Genomic DNA, 17562 nt, shown 5'->3' with positions numbered 1-17562 from the left:
TCATCAGAAGTGTGATTCATCCCTGAGAACATGGGACAGACAGCACATCTACCTTGAGGAATCATAGAATAAGCTGGGTTAGAAGGGACCCACAAGGATCACCAAATCCAACTCTTAGCCCTGCACAGGACCACCTCCAAGAGTCAGCATGTGCCTGAGAGCATTGTCCAAATGCTTCTTGAATTCTGTCAGGCCTGGTGCTGTGACCATGCCCTGGGGAGCCTGTTAAAGAAATTAATTTCTAGCACATATGTAACTTTTATCTATTTGTTTACAAATCGTGAACCAAAAAGTGACATGAAACATCATATACGTGGAATTTAGGAATACAAATCACAGAATTATTCCGATCTCAAGCAGATGCAGAAAAAGAAGAATCTCAAATAATATCAGACCGCTCTCACTGTTGTCTTACTGCACCAGTGAATAAAGACAGTTGCCCAAAATCTATGTCTCATTATAATGCATCAGTAAAGCAACTAAGGTGGTCATACCTTAGACTTCTGGAAAGTATTGGGAGCCTGGGTTTAGAGTTGGAAGTGAACACAGGGTTTCTTCATAAGAAGAGACATGGTCACAACTGACAATTCATCAAAAATTATTCCCAGAAGAACTTCCTGTCCTCAAAAAAAAAAAAAAAAAAAGGAAAAGCCCCAGATTTTGAAATTCTAGAAATGTGTCATTTCAACATTCACAAAACAAAAACTCTTGGGTTTGCGGTTGAAAGCATCTCTTCAACCTTTATATAAACCTAATTTAGTTTATATTAAAAGGTTAAAAAAAGAAAAAAGGGATCACCATTAAAATGAAATATGTTTGTTTGTTTCTTAAGTCACTCATATATTCACTGAGTCCCACGCCAGGCCTAAAATTTCAAAATCAACAGAATACTTGTAGGACAAGAAAACTGTTCTGTGTACCCACACAGCAAAGGGAACATTAGCAGTTCAAGCTCTTCCCAGTTTCCTTGCAGTGCAGCTCAAAAATTACTTTTGTGAATCCCCCTGATGAATGGAAATATAGTCTAGTTCTCCAACCTTTTAAATGTTTACAGACCTTTTTAATTTCTTTTATATCATCATGCTTTTTTTGGACAAAAACTGCACAGTTAGCCCTTAGGGGACCAAATTGGAGGAGTTATTTCAACCAAAACAACCCCAAACTGTTATTTTAGATTAATGAAATCAAAGCATTAAATATATACACACCTATATTTTACTATGGCCAGTGCATGGAAAATCGATTACTGACTTGATGCTGGAACTATTATGGCAAACTGGGCTGTGGGGTTTTTTTAAAGGATAATATATCTGAAAAACTTAAGATCAGTTAGATGTTGAACTCCTCTTTTTCAGCATCCATCTTTTCCAATCATCTTCTCAGAAAAGCACAAAGTAGAGTAACAAGAGAAAGTTGGACTTACTTGAATCAGCTCAGGTTATAAATGTATCAAACTTAAGACCAGAAAAGACTGCTTGATAAAGCAATCTGAGTGCTTCTATAGGACAAACTATCAAATTTCCTCTGGGTTTTTTCATATTGTGGTCCCACCACTGTATCTGACTGGCAGAGTGTGCTGGCTAAAGCAAGCCTTGATGACAGCCCTCCACCTGAGATATTTGCTTAGGCACAACATACATATCTAGAAGGAGATGGCCACTAAGGGAGTTTAGACACAGACACAAAGGTAACTTAGCCACTGACTACAATCTAAAGCCTTAAAAAACTCCCTCTGGAACTATGCATATCCATTTTGGATACAAAGTCATCAGCTTTCCCTGAAATGGTTGAAAAGCTGTACCATGATGTTTTTTCAGTTCTTCTAGGATTACCAAGGACATCCCAACTATGCAGGCCTAGCTCTGCTGCCAAACCCAATCAGCATTGAAGAACTAGTTCTTCTCATGTCCAGCTGTTCAGTCAGGCACATTTTTACCAAACTTTCAATTGGCCCACTGAATTTAGGTTTCTGCAGTGCCTGATGTCACAAAATTCTTGAAATCTGGAGGGAGTAAAAAAACTGTTTTCAACTGGAGGACTGCTGTAGGGAAAAAATCTTCTTTTAAACAGTGTGTTATGCTATCCTGCAAGGAGAAGAAAATGGAAGTTTAGATTAAAAAATCATCTACAATAATGAGAAATATCCTCAGATTTTCTTCATGAGATGTCTTTTATTTCACTGAGTGAGTCTAGTTTATTGATTTTATTGACTGCAATAGATCAGGTCAGGAAACAGTAGCCTGCATGCTTACATGTTTATACACACTTTCATGAACTAAAGTACATTCTGCTCTTCTGGCAAGAGGAAGGGTCTCTTTAGTCCTCAAAACCAAATTTCCAATATTGCAAAATAATGCTAGTAATACGAGGTTTTGTGACAGAAACACATAGAAACAATTAATTATTAAAATTAAAATCTGTAATTTTTTTAATACTTTGGCATAATCAACCCAAAATCAGAAGATGCATTCAGATTAGTGCTGTGGTTATCACTACTTATTAGAGTTCTTTGTAATATCTTTCTGAAATTATAGACTATGGCTCTTAAAGCCAGAAAGGACAACATAGAATATTTCATGTACTTCTCTGTAGCACAACAATATAATTTCACCCAGCTGTGTATCCATTGTGTGCTGAGGCATACCAACCCCTCTCAGTTTGCAGACTTCAAGAAATGGTAAACTCACTGCTCCTCTTCATCATTTGTTCCAATGGCTGATAACTTCACTGTTAGCAACTAACACTAATCCAGCTGGCAACCAAAAAATACCTGGAAGAGCACTACCTGTTTTTACACTGATACTCAAGATAATTAACCCTTTTTGCCAGGTCTGTTCATTGTAAAAGCAACAAGGTTTTGAGATTTTATTTTTAAGCGAATTTTTGCATTTGTTTCTCATTCATTCATGTTTCTAGAAGCTTATAAAATTTGGAGGCAAATTCATGTTCTGTTTTCCATCTCCATAGGCCACAATGCTTTCAAACAATGACTGGTACTTTCTTCTGTAGCTTTCTGTGATTTGCATGCAGCTTTTTTTCAGGATAGAATGGAAGCCGCCTTCTCACAATGAAATTATTCCCATACGGATTCATAGCTGAAAGTTCATGAGAGCTGTACATGCACAAAAAAGGAATAAGAAATGTGAATACTCTTTGGGATGCCACAGAAAACATTTCCAGATAAAATAATAGTCTGCATTTTTGCAGATCTTTCCATCTTCAAAGTATTGGACGTGCATCCATCATCAGATATTAAATATCCTCAGTGTTATTTTACTAAGGTTCAGCTTCTGAGCATCACGGTCAGATTCAGCTGCTGCAGTTCCAGAGGTGACAAGAACCATTGTGACAAGACTCTGCAGTGCACCCGACTTTGACACATACATTGCCAGCAGCATTCTTGGAAATCTCACTCCCTGGAAGAAGGGTAGGATATGGAAAGAGCGTATGGCACAAAGGCTGACTGCTACCATTTATTAAGACCAGGTGGTCTTGATGGGTGGGCTACAGCCCCCTTATCTGCCCTCCCTCTGCAGATCTGTACTTTGAAGCTTTATGCTTACAAGTTCTGGGTCCTTTATTAGAAGCTGAGGCTCAGCAGCACAGAGGATTAGCCTTTATTGTCTCACTCGTGGCTAGGCCTGTCTGAAGGTCCTTTTCTTCTGTAAGAAGTGGTTATTGACAGCAGAATTCCTGTGGAGGATAACTCCCAGAATACATCTGTACGTGGCAAGGAACCACGGTGCAGTGACTCCTGAGCCAACCTGACAGCTGAGATAGTTCTGAGTCCGAGACTCAGATCTGTTTATATGGCCCTGCACCCAAGTAGTCAGCCCTCACTCTAATTCAGAGTCACCTTGATACAGCTCTACCAGCTTAATGCCCATCTCACCATGACCACAGCAACCCATGCCCAGGAACTGCCCACTGCAGGGGATTGTTACAGCAGTCAGCACTTCAAAAATGGATGCACAATAAAGACATGAAGAAAGCGATAATGTACTTTAAAGTTTCATGTTTAGCATCTGTTACACTGGTGAAATGGATGCCTTAGTTTGACTGAGTTGATCAAACTAAGCAATTCAAGCATCTTCTCCCTAATTTTAGGCCAAAGAAAATTGGAGCAATGCAGAAGCAGATGATAAATCAAAAGAAGAAAAATAGAAATTAAAGCTCAGTTCTGGCCTTTCATCTTTATTGCCCTTCTTTATGTGCATATGGTAGGTGTTCAATTCTTTCCAAGTCCGTATGATATTCCCTTGTGTTTCAGGAGCTGCAGAGCTGTAGTTGTCTATAAAAAGGCAACCTAACAGTTTCCTGTGACTGAGAGTTGAATGTGTTATTTGTTACCAGCTGGTTCATAGATAGCTTGAGCCCATGTCTTGGCTTTAAGTGATCACACTGACTTTAAACCACTCGCTCATGGGGTGCATTCATGTCATAGGGAGAATTCTGTTGCAGTATTTTATTTCTGAATTATGCCATATGACTTTTTTCCCCTAAACCACTATTAAAACCAGAATCTGTAATACGCCAAACACAGACTGCATTTTTTGGAAAGCTGATACCAAAAGTAACAGTAAATGAACCCTTCTGAAAGGTTAAAGTTGCTTTCATATAAAACATTTTCTACCAGGAAATGGAAGTGGAATGTTGAACTAAGCATTTAACTTGAAAGAACTGTGCACAGACTCCAATGGTTGCATTATATTTTAAAATAAGAAAAGCAAAGGGTTTTTATGAGCATACATATTTCTAGCTTCATAAAAAGGGTATTATGGTGACAAGGCAAAATGATTCCCAGTATTTTGGATGCTTCTTTTAACCTTCTAAAAGCTCCCTCCCCATCCATTAAATATTCTAGGGTGAGATTTCACATTATGGTAACATTTATCCAACAGTTCTGCTCCCTCCACTTCCCTTGCATCCTTTCTTCCCTGACACGCAGGCCTGTTCCTACCCTTCCACTTCCTGATTTTCACATGGCTCCTTGATGAATGTAATTGGATTACTAAACCAACAGAAAGCTATCCATATTTTTATTTTGCTGAATTGGTTTCCTACCAGCTGGCCAGGTGAGCCAGCTCCAGGGGTTATACAGAAATCAGAGCTGGTGCAGAAACAATGATTGAGAGCAGCACCCAAGATTTTCTTGGAAGACCTCAAACCCTCAAAGCCCCTATCCTACATGATGTGTTTGCCTCTTAAAAATACACTTCCTGTTGGAGATGGTGGACTTGTTGCAGTAGATTCTGTAAAACAACTAATGGATGAACGTAACCATACCAGACTTGCCCCTTACAGAGACAACAAAGATTAATGTCAAACATGCACCATGCATGCACCATTGCCCATTCTCAGGTGCAAACATTCCTGCATGAAGGCAGTGACCTCATGACACATCTTTATAGAAAGCAAACAAAAAGTGTCCGTTTCCTGGGTACAATCTTTTGCTTTGGAAGGAAATAAAAAAATCCCAGCTTTGTACAGTTTCCTTGAACCTTGAGTTTGATTCTATGTTCATTCAGGAAGGGAAGAAGCCATCCAAATGAGCTTGACACACTGAGCTGCTGCTGATTTGCCAGATTCCAGTGTCCTCAAGTGTGACACAACGTTGTTATTATTCAGTGTCCTGTATTTAAAATCAGAAGTGATTTAATCTGGCTCGCTGCCACACCACTTGCTGACATGTTGACACCATGTAAATAATGCACAGCTCTGTGACCACACCACTTTCATGCCACATGCTGGGAGAAACAGACAACGCCTGCTATTATTATTAGCCACATCTTAGATACCTTGGAAATTTGAAAAATTAACATCAAAATTACTTCCAATATTTGTAGTCTCCAGCTCCAAACTTCTTCATTACGGCTCAAAAGGAACCTGTGCACAGGTAATCACAGTGGATACTGTGATTAGAAACAGAGATTGCTGATTTATATATCACAGCCTTTAAAGGTCTCCCTTCTATGATCGTTTATAAATAACTGACACAAGAACACTGGCAAGACTTATATCTGCTGACTGGAAAGGCCACCATTTTGAATAAACCTCAAAATATTACAAAAACCCAGTTCTAGACTGCAAAATTTGAAATAATTGGTATCAGACATTGCTCCCTGCTACCAGTACACAGTCTACTTCTACTCTTCAATCATTTCAAAAGGTAGACCTACCACAATGGCATCACAGCATGCTCATCAAACCAAAGTGAAATTGTGGTTTTCACTGGAAAACACTGTAAAGCAAAAAAGAGTATTTAATATGCTACCTACTTCTTACATGAGAGTCTGTTATCATCTATGTATCATGAAACCTGAGTTCTATTAGGGGCAGACAGCAATATAAGCTGCTTTTCACAGGACATTTGGCAAGATTGGAAATTAACATCTATATCACTGGTACGCAGCCACTGTTTCATATGCTCTCCCCTTCAATCCTCTGAGTACCAAACAGAGAAAGGGATGATTGTATTTTTACCTTTTTGCAGTTTACAATAATGGAAAAATTGCTCTTTTTCATTTCCCTGGGCCTATGTTGTCAGAGCAGGACTGTGATGTGCATTCTTCCTGTGAAGACACACAGGAGTAACTGTCAAGTCAGGAGAGATAACAGAATACAACAATGAAAAACAGAAATCTAGAAGTTGGGTGGTTACAAGAAGGAGGTTAGAAGTTGGGATGGATGGATGTGAAGATGGATGTGTTACTGTGAAGAACTTACCTCAGTCTTCACTCTGTAGCCATCACTAGTGAAATGCACCCATAGAGATTGGCATTTGCCTACTGACTTTAGATTTCCAAAACCTGAAATAAAAGAATATCTGGCTCAAAACCACTGAACTGTGCAACTGGATCATGATTTCTCAGGGCAAAACAGATGCACGCATCAAAATGTCTTGCCAGAACAAATTCATTTAGAAATCTTGGAGCATAGCAAGCATAAAAAAGAAAGGGAGGGGTTCTTTTCTTTTTCTGCTCCTATGAGACAGTCAGAGCACAGAGTAATTTGATTTCTTTCTGTTCAAGGATGAATACATTGGACAACATTCTGTACTTGTCCACATTGTTCAAAAGGATCAGCATTTTGAGAGTCCCAAACCAAGACCAATTCTTTCTGCTTTCTCCATTAAGAAGACCAGGAATCTTGTGGTCTCTTTTCAAAGGAATGACTTTGTCCAGAATCTTGCCTCAGAGATTTATTTTCACTATGTTATTTAGAACAGAAAAGAACACTGGAAAGACTTCCTAATTTCTTTAGTAAATCTGTTCTTAATCTACTTTACTCCAAGCATTTTACAAAGAGTTTCTTACATGATGTTCTACTCAGAAGTTCTGTAAGTACACACACAGTGGTAAAACTTTCTTTTGACCAGAAAAGACTGGCAGTAATTGCAGTAAATTGAAAGGAAAAGTTTGGGCAAAAGAGTAGGATGGATGAGAAGATAACTTGGTGCTTAAGGTGTGATTTCTGTTCTAACAGCTTCTCTGGGTAATGGAGCTGCCCCTCACAGAGTAGTGACAAAGCCTGTCTTGTGGAAGTTTTCTACAGTTTTTGTTTTGCCTGAGGTTTGGATTTCACAAGGCTAACTAGATTGTCCTTGTCTAGGAAACCCCGGGGGTGAAGCCAGATGGTGTCTGAGTGCAAACTGCAAAGACTGAAAGCGGGGAAAGGGTAGTGGCTGAAAACCAGGGAATAAAAACCACTGAACTAGATGAGTGGGTGAAGTCCAACAAGTTAACAAGAAGTTATGAAGTGGCATGACAAGGGTAATGAAATGTGCTTTTCATAGGCAAAAATGTAAGTATTTTGAGGGGAATATCAAATGTATTTGGGCCTTTTTTCTAAAGTCCACTCAAAGCTTCCTTTAGCATGATATTCTCTCTTCCTTCTCAATGAATTCTTGTGACAATTCTGTTAGCTACAGAAAATTCCTCTAAATTCTTGTTGCTAGATATATACCTCTATGTGCAAGAATAAATTATTCCAAACAAGTCCAGTATACTAGACAAGTAGCAAGTAAAAATAGCACAACTTGCACATTCTTACTAAGAGCTGGCTCAGCAGTCAGCAGCACTGCCTGAACAGTCAACTATAAAAGCTCTTGTTTTGTGATAACCTAATTTGACTATTTCCTCTACCAAAATGTCCTATTTCATTGACTTATAATGTGCAGGGCAGTCCCACATTTTGTGCAGCTGAAAGTGCGTGCACACTGAAAGAGCAGATTCTAGCAGCAATGGGTCTCCTTGGAGGAAATGGTGCACTCTTCCTGTCATTGTGGTTTCCCAATGGTGGAGGGGGAAGGAGCACAGCAAATAGAGACTCTGACACATTTAAAGGCAAGTTTTCTGATGGTGAATGTTTCTAGAGTTTTATCTGGAGTCCATATTTACAAACTCGAGCACATGTGGTTTCACAGAAACGTTCAAAAGGGAAGAGAGAGGAGATGATCAGCACATGCCTGAGCTGCTGCCTGTGTTGGTTGAGAAGGGTGTGCTGGGTGCCAGGCCAGGCTGGCAGGGCAGCAGTGAGAGCTGTGGGACACAGCTGGGGATGCCAGCACAGCTGTGGCCAGAAGCTGGGTGGAAAGGCAGAAAATGCACATATGTACCTGAGCCAAATCAGAGCCCAGGACAATTAATTTCCTTGCTTCTAAGTTGTGTCATTTGTAGAGAAGTTTCAACTGACACCCAAAAATAGCATTCTTTTAATACACATTAATTATTATTTTCCTATCCATATAGCATTTTGAAAATTTCTTTTGATAAGCAATGCTAGATTTTTTTAATTTTCTACTGCCAACATTTTAGGTCACTTGTAAAAAACATGCACAATTCCACACAGGTGTAATCTCTGCTTGATTGTTTACAGTTCCAGTGTTATACCCTTACTTATCTGTTCTCTTTGGCTAATGTGGCTTGATGATTTCACTCTGTGATTTCCCTTTTCAATCATATACATCAGATAGCAGATATTCATACTTCCCTTCCCTACATCATGTGACATTTTCATAATGCAGTGATAACATGGCAGGCTTGCTTTTGATCAACTCTACAGCATATCTTAGAAATAAGCACTAATTTTTACAGTATAAATTAGGGAATGCAAGGTATTTATGGCTTGAAAATATTGAATTTTGTGTTACATCTGTAGAAACTCAGTACTCAGTGTGAAGCTTCATTTGTTATTTAAATCTAATTCTATTTCTGAAACAGCCTCTTTAAAACTGTATCTGCTTCATCTCTGTGCCAGGCTGGTCTCTCTGATATGACTGATGCTTTAGAAGACATTGCCCTGAAAGGAGACTGTGCTAGCAGCAGAGCACTTGAAAGCCAGCGCGCCGCCATCCATCTTCTCCTTTACAGCATGTGCTGGGATAAACAATGGGGCAATCAGACACTTACTGAGGCTGCATGGAAAAGTGGTGAATCAGACTTTCATGGAAAACTTGGTGAGGGTGCTAGGTTACAATTTTTAAGGTGTTCAGTGTTCCAGATAAATGTATATTTAGCTTTCTGTAAAGAGCTTAGGTGTCTTAACTGTGCTTACTTCACCTCAAGGTGACTGTTTTCAAATGCCTCAAAACTGCAAGAGGCAACTGCTTGAATGTCAAGACACGCTTAAAAATCTGAACCCCAGCTTTTGATGAGCAGCAGTCTCAGTCTGCCAGCTCAGTTTAGTCTTGAACTCTCCACTGTATGAGTGTTGCCTGCCTACCCACTAGAAGCAGGTCATTACCACCCAGCTGAACAGTAACTCAGAGTAATGAATGGGAAATATCCATCTTGGCCTGTATTGGAAGCTTTGACAGACAGGTAAAAAGCTAACCATGCTTTTATAACCCTATTATCCTAACCCTCCAGTCTTACCAGCCTTCATACCTCTAATTAAGCCTGCAAAAAATAAATACCTTACTGACAGTTTTTCCTCAGGCTTGGTATGAGTAATCTGACCACATCTGGAAAATTTCTGTGAAAAAAGATGTTGTGAAACAATTTTTCATTCTAAGAGATTTTTTTTATTCTAAAGATATAAATTTTTTTAAATTAAAAAAAATAAAAACATTCTAAGCTAGAGTCTGTGTGTCTGAAACAAGAGCAAAACCAACACACTTCAGTTACCATAAAGTAAATTTTATCAGTGAAAGCTCTAGCAAGCCAAAGTGCTCTCCTTTTCCATTCCAACTAAATCATACATTATTTGGAGTAGAAATTTGTCAGGAAACTCTCTTGTATTATCCCTACATTGTGGCTGGACTGATTTCTTTATCCTTTTTTGATGGATGGATGTCTAGCTGAGCCCTGAATATCTTTAGCAGTGCTGATTCCAAAGGTTCATTTGTCAGCTGGTTTCCTTGGCTGTGAGTTCTAATGTTTATAAACTTTTCCCTGATATATAATTCTAATTTTTTCCTCACAATGCTTCGAGGCACTTCTTGCTTACTTGCTTAACTAATGAGAATAATCAAATATAATCTCATTGTCATTGTCTCTCTATTTCAGACAATAAGAGGTTACTTTAAACTTCCTGGAATTAACATGATTGAATTAATCTCAACAGCATACCATGGGCCTTATTTGCAAGCCTACCATCAATTTTCTTACATAGCTCAAGATTCAGACAACCTTTTAAAACAAGTATCTAAAACCAGTTACAATACTTCAGCATATAACCATAAAAGAGCATAAACAGGACTAAAGTACTCCTTTCTCATTATGTATATTCTCATGGATTATGTTGTATAAATTGTTATAGTAGCAGATTATGTGAAGCTTTCATCATTCTAGAAAATGTAAGTGTTTGTAGAGCTGAAAAATATCAGTGCTGCAAAAGAGAATGACACTGATTGTTGAGACAACAGTGTGAGAGACTAACTCTAGAGAGCAAAGAAATTGCAGAGTACATTAGAATCAGTAATGTCACTGTGTTGGGAGGCTGGTGTCTTTGTAACCACCCCAAGACACTTAAGTAAAGACAAGGAAGGAGAGATTTGTTTCAAAGGGAATAAAGACAACTTGGAGAAAAGGACAGTAGGCTGTGAATTGCCATTTTTGAAAAGGAAGTACTTTTAGGAGCTGATGGGTGATCTAAAAGTGGCTAAAATGCTTTGGGAAGCTTTTGGATACCTACAGCAGACTCTTAGCTTTTGGATACCTACAGCAGACTCTTAGCCATGCAGCACCAAGCTGTGTCACTCAGTTCATGGCTGAGGACCCTGAAATAAAGGAGGCTGAACTGCAACCTGAATGCAGGAAATGGTAAAGTGAGCTAAGTCCACCTTTCCTCCAAACAATTCCTACCCACTAACAGGTTCTTCCTTGGTATGGGCAGAGTTCTGTACATTCCCTCCCAAGGTACCCAGTCATGGTCCTTGGCGCAGTATTGTACATCTTTTCTGGATAAATTCTACTGGGTGCATTAGAACACAGAAATTCTCTGGTAGACTTAGCCATGGGTTGGATTTTCACAAAATGCTAATTACATCCAAAGTATTGAGCTTCTGATAGCTTCTGCAAATTCCTCTAAACACATGTTTATCCTGTCTTTGAACAACTGACTGCAAGGGACTGGTCATTGCAGCTTCATGGCTCAGAAAACAGGATGCATGAACACACAGAAAACTGGATCAGGATTGTACGACTCTGGGAGTCTTTTCTTTTAACAGGATGAGCGCTTGGGTCAGACTGTGTTTGCTCAAGCTTCCAGACACATCACATTCCCATCAAGCAGGCTCAGATGACTAGTGGGAGCTGTACCAGAATTTGTCCCATTAGTCTAATTTGCTGAGGCATTCTCACACTACTAACCTGGCATGCATCTTTCTAGTTACCATGTAATTGTTTACATTTTGTCAGTAGTTACACAGTACCAAATGTGCCAAGACCATTCAAATGTTTTTGACCATTTCTCTAGTTCAGTTCCACCCATGAAAAGCTACTCAGCCAATTCCAATTCTAAAAGAGCTGCTTAATCTGGCCATTCAACCCTTGTAGTGACAATTAAATAAGTGGTTTTAGAGAAGCAGTATTATGACCACTGAATAAAAAAACTCACAATTGCTTCAGAGCTGACCTTCCCCAGGTAGCTTTTAGCCACCATGCCATTTCCTCTGAGCTGTGAACCCTTTAACCCCTGCACATGCATTGGGAACAGGGTGTTCAAGGAACTCTTAGTTCTTCTTTTCACTGTAGGACTGTCACTTTTAAGATGTGAGAAATGTGGTTGTTTTCTTAAATAAAGGAAGTTTGAGTAATTCTGTGAAGCCACAAGACCAAATTCTGCATACACATTTGTTCCAACACCCCACATCATTTTAGGTTTTGAAGTTCTGATGTCCAAAATAACATAACTAAAATTACAGTGCTTTTATGCTATCAGGTCCATCTAGGAGAATTGTTTTCCTGACAGTGAGGATAAAATTTCCCAAATCAGAAGAATACTTGCAAGTTTTCTTATTGTGCCTCCATCTGTCTACTTGATAATTTGCTGCTAAGCATTACTACTATATACAAACCCCTGGCAATATTGTTCCTGTGTTGAAGAGCCACTAGACACCTGCTGACTTGGAGAAAAGTTTGCACTTGCTGGGATATCTGGTTTTGCATTTAGATTTGTCTCTCCCACTGGATCATAATTGGAGGATGCTGAAGGATGCAACATTGGTAAATGTATACCTGGAACATGTAACTGCAGGCTTTGATAGAGGTAGACAGACAAACCTGCTCTTTGATGGAGCTGTTCTCTCAGGTACAGCTGCACTGATGTGCAGTCTAGAGAAAAGCACTTTGAAGTCACTCCTGCATGAAATATTTCCATGGCCATTAGGACAGCAGGAAACCTCATGCTCCTGGGCTGCTGTCTGTTATCATTCAGGTCCTATCTGCTCTAGAAGATTGAAGCACAGGCCATAGTAAGCTCAATGAGAAGTTGAGCACAGTGACCTTGAGGAAGCAAGTAAGGACAATCTGTATATGGCCAAACTTCTGGCCACACAAGCCACCCACCTGAGCCTTGCAAAGCAACAAGGCACTCCACCACACACCTGAGAGAGCCATCTGGTGTATGGGACCCCCAGGATCAATCAGCAAAGATAATCAGCTCACCACCAGAACACAGACCCATGCAGATGCTGAAGCTGTCAGACCCCATCAGGGACAATCTGGCAATATCAGTTTCAGAAGCACCCATGGGTGCTAGAACACCCTGCTGTTCCTCACCTCCTGACCAGAACAGCTTGCTGGAAGCCTAAAGTGCTCTCAGGATGGGATAACCAACCTTCAAGTCCTACTGAATCATCTACAGCCTACAGACTCACACCTACTTCCACAGTACATCTAAAGGCAGTGATGATTTTGAGGCCAGAATCCCTTATTTTAAAAAGGGAATAATGTCTGAAAGCATTCTTTTTTGAGGTTCAGAAACTCTGGATCTTGCCACCTTTAGACAAAACCAGTTAAATATGGTGACATTTCAGGTATGAGCAGCTTTCTTATATATGATTTGAGGATGGCAGAACATATGTTCTTAGGTGGGTGAAAGGAGAAAAATCAGGCCAATTAATTAATTTCCTGAATGCTTCTTAGTGCAGCTCAGGAGAATCAAGTTCTAATTTGAATGAGGTGACAGGGAGACTAAAAGCCTTGTTAATACAAATACCTTCATAAAGTCACTAATGTAAATGAAATTTATTCTAACCCAAGTCAGGCCACTTAAGTCTGTGGTAAAACTTTCACTGACAAATATGGAAGCAGGCTGAGACCTCACAGAAGCTTCTTTTAAAGAACTTCTAAACTTTCACCTCACCTCTTTAAAGCATTTTTGCAAGCACATGCACCTCAAAGCTTTTATATAGCTGGTAAGCTAAAACATATGAGGAAGAAATAACTTGTTCTAAGCCACAGAAGAAATCTGTATCCAAGCTAAAAATTAGAGTCAATAGTGATATCCTGTTCTTCTCATTGAGCTTTCAAGACCACAGGGCAGAAACAATGCCATCCATGAACTAAAGCTGTTTCCCATTCTTTATGAAGAAAAGTGGCCACAATGACATTTGTAGCTCTACAGTTTTCCTTATTACAAAATGGAAGATAATCCTTATTTTAAAGCATCCATTCCAGTTTAGTTAGGCTGAGATTTAAGTGTTTAATGCACTTCAAGTAGAGGCCATAGGAACTGTAAAAGCCTAGCATGTTTAATCCAATCCTTTCAACTATAATGTTGAAATACTTAGCAAAAAAAATCTATAGACATGGCAGAAGCAGAGGGAAAACACTTCAGGTTTCCTTACTATGTTGTTCTACAGAAATCAGAAAGATGAATTATTCTCCTTGAAATGCTTAATTGGTTCTTTGAAAATAAAACAAAGCGTGTATAACTACACTAGTGATTTTCAGCATGTGACCTCTGATAAATGTCAGCTCTTTAGGAAAATTATGAAATTGTGTATAAAATCATAGTTAAAAAAAAAAAAAGAAAAGAAAGAAAAAAAGAAAAAAGAACCAACAAAGAAAAAAAAATGCCAAAAAACAGGACAGCAGAAATTAGACAGTGAAAAAATGGCACTGAGGCAGATTTCAGGAAATATTTTTTCTTTTCCAGTGTTTCATTCCAAGATATTTTTAAATCACAGATATTGAAAACAGATTCCCATACAATTCTTAATAAGTTACAGTAGCCACCAGAGTTAGTGGTTCCTAACATGTGGCAAAAAATATAATACTTCTAACTCAAGCCATGTCATGCTGGTATTTTAGCAGCATTCCTCATGCTATTGTTACAATTCCAGTAGTTTCATGGCATTTAATTCTTTCTGAATATAAGAAGAGATTATCTACTCTTCTAATATTAACAGTGACCAGTATAATCATAATAACCATGGTACATTTCATCCCACTGTCTCCCCATACTTTGATCCTTACCTCTGATTTTTGAGATGGAGAAGTTTCAAGTCGAAATAATGAGGTGGCTCTCTGGAATCAGCCAACAGTAAGGTCACTGAAGGGCCTAGAATGGAAAAAACAAAAGCAGAACTTCACAAACTTTGTAAATCCCACCTGGTCTAACACAGAGAAGATTTATAATTCTCATCACGTTGCTGTGATTGGCCCCACAGTGATGCTGCCTGTCGGAACCCAGGACATTGCTCTGACTGCTCTGGAGGACTCGAGACCCTGGCAGGGGGCTCAGAGACCAGGGCATGGAGTCAAAGACACTGTGACTTCGATTTTAACCCATGGAAACAATTACCAACTTTGTGCGAGGAGTTGCAAGCCACAAGGGTTTGAATAGAATGGTAGTGAATTTATCACAGGGTGAAAATGTAGAATTTTGGGGTTTTTAGAATGGGGCTTCAAGAGGCAAAATGGAGGAATCTGGGCGTGTCCTGTCCTTCTCCTTCTTCTTCTTGTCCTCCATCTTCTGCTGTGATGGTGGCACTTTTTGATTGGACAAACTGTCTAACATAAGTGACAGGAATTGGAAAGTTATTGTAAATATTGTACACGTAGTTCTTAGTATAAAAAGATAACATTGCCCTGAGGGCAGTCACTGTGCCTCAACCCGACCTGCTGGACAGACCTCAGTGGGTCAGAAACACAATGTATTAGATAAGAGCAAATAAACAGCCTTGAGAACAAGAGCCAAGGAATCCTGTCTTCTTCTTCGGTCTTGGGGCTGGGAAAAAGAGACTTTCTAACACCTCAGGGTCATCTCCACACCAGAGACCCCATCAGCTGCCCACAGCATCTCCAGAGCAGCATTAACTCCTCACCTTGGAGATGGGGTCTCAGCCTGGCAGACACAGCAGTGCACAGCTCTGCAATCCCCTGGGGGGTGACAGCCTCATGGGGGTCCTGACCAGGGGCAAGTGTCCCCCACAGAGGCCAGGGAGAGGATGCTCCCCTGGAAAGCTGATGCTGTGGTCCTCCCACCTGAGGCTCTGCCACTGGAGAAGAAGGGCACAGCACAGCACAGCAGAGCTCAATCAGACATTGTGGGCACCCCCACCCCAGGGCCATGACCCACCACGTCTGACTTGTAGCACATGGGGTCCTTACCCTCAGGATGTGCATCAGATCTAGATGCTAGGAATCCACGTGTATTGGGGCAGCATGTTAGGTCTTATAAAAAAAATTATAAAGTGTATTACTCCTCTGTGATACATTCATCATTATTTAATGACACTTACTCTTTATACTAAACACATTGAAATTAATCACATTAACAAAACCTACTTGATTTCAGAAGCAACTTATATCCAATATTAAATATTTTAAAACTCATTAAAGATGAGTTTTGAATGAATTAGCTAGAACATTGAGACAAAAGCCTTTAAAAGGTACTTGAACCATTCATTGAATGGCAACAGAAAGAGATTCTAAAAGAGATCTTGAAAAATTTGCTGTAAAGCTAAATCAACGTTTTTATCAGCAATCATCCCTAGTTAAGTATTACCAAATAAAGCAGAATTACATATACATATAAAAGTTCAAAACCAGAAGTCCTGTCATTAACACAGGAATATATTTCAGAAGCTGCCACAAAGTCCTTATGAGGTGCTGTTTACAAAACTGGATGGATTATCTCTTCAAAGTAGCAAATCGAATCACGCACTTCCCCAAAAATTCAGTTTGGAGATGAGCAAGCATAATTATAAAACTGGATGGAAAAGATGGGGATAGGTGAAAGACATGAAATCTGCAAAAGATGGATAATAATATTTCAATATCAACATCCTATTTTTACACACAAAAAAAACCTCAACCTGAATTTGTTTCTTTGGCTTTTTTCAACAGTATCACTTTTCCTTTCATTCCCTGAGGTACGAGAAATGAAAAAAACAAACTACACATGACCAACAGTAGGGAAAGGCTCATTGCAGGACACACAGGGTTGGTTATCTGTCTCCTGCAGAAAATACAATCCAACAGTGGCTAGTAAAGTATTGCTGACTTAGCTGATGCAAATGTTGCAGGCAAGTTAGAAATTTTGGAAATACTTTCCTACTTTACAATAGTTAATAATGCACTTCAGTTGAAAGTTTTATTTTTCTTATGCAGGTTAGGAGTTCCTGAAGAGCATTAAATGTACTGGAATGAAAATTGTCAGTTTTATTTATATGAAAGATATTTTTTCATTGAAGTGTTAGCTTTAAAATTCAATGTTTTATTAAGATGATCTGATATTTGCCAAACTTCACCACCAAAGTGACAAATACAATAACTTGACATTTCTTTTTCATGTATTATCAAGAAAATTTACAGAAATGAAACTAAGCCTAAACAAAGAGTGCCTGCTGCTCTGCCAAAAACACTTATGTCCAAGCCCCTTTTCTTGCAAGGGTGTCAGCAGTATATTTAGCACCAGGGTGGAAATAGGGGAGGTTGGACTAAAAGACTCATATTACATATTGCAGGTCTTGTATTCCCACTTTTGTGCCATTCCTGGATTTATGGTCTGGACATTCATGGTTTCTTTTGAAGAGTTTTGACAGAAAATTTTTTGTCTACCTAAAATTCAAAACCAGCTTTAGTAAGATACACTAGTTGCACAGACAAA

The 17562-nt window shown here is 39.2% G+C and overlaps 1 long non-coding RNA gene across 5 annotated transcripts in view; it reads right to left on the bottom strand.

Moving 5' to 3' along the window:
- Positions 1-2151: 2151 nt before the first annotated feature.
- The window catches only part of LOC129118481 (uncharacterized), a 46059-nt gene continuing 30648 nt past the window's right edge, over positions 2152-17562 (bottom strand). The window contains exons 3-8 of one of the 5 annotated variants that reach the window (XR_013181472.1): positions 14925-15009; positions 9917-9975; positions 6727-6809; positions 6484-6572; positions 6180-6241; positions 2152-3112 (exon numbers count right to left, since the gene is read on the bottom strand). This is a non-coding gene — a long non-coding RNA (uncharacterized LOC129118481). The other 4 variants (XR_013181471.1, XR_008533972.2, XR_013181470.1 and 1 more) reach the window with 4 other exon arrangements.

Source organism: Agelaius phoeniceus, chromosome 3, assembly GCF_051311805.1.
Source record: "Agelaius phoeniceus isolate bAgePho1 chromosome 3, bAgePho1.hap1, whole genome shotgun sequence".
NCBI classification, from domain to species: domain Eukaryota; kingdom Metazoa; phylum Chordata; class Aves; order Passeriformes; family Icteridae; genus Agelaius; species Agelaius phoeniceus.
Note: the sequence above shows the minus strand (reverse complement) of the source record. Positions and strands in the feature narration are given on the sequence as shown.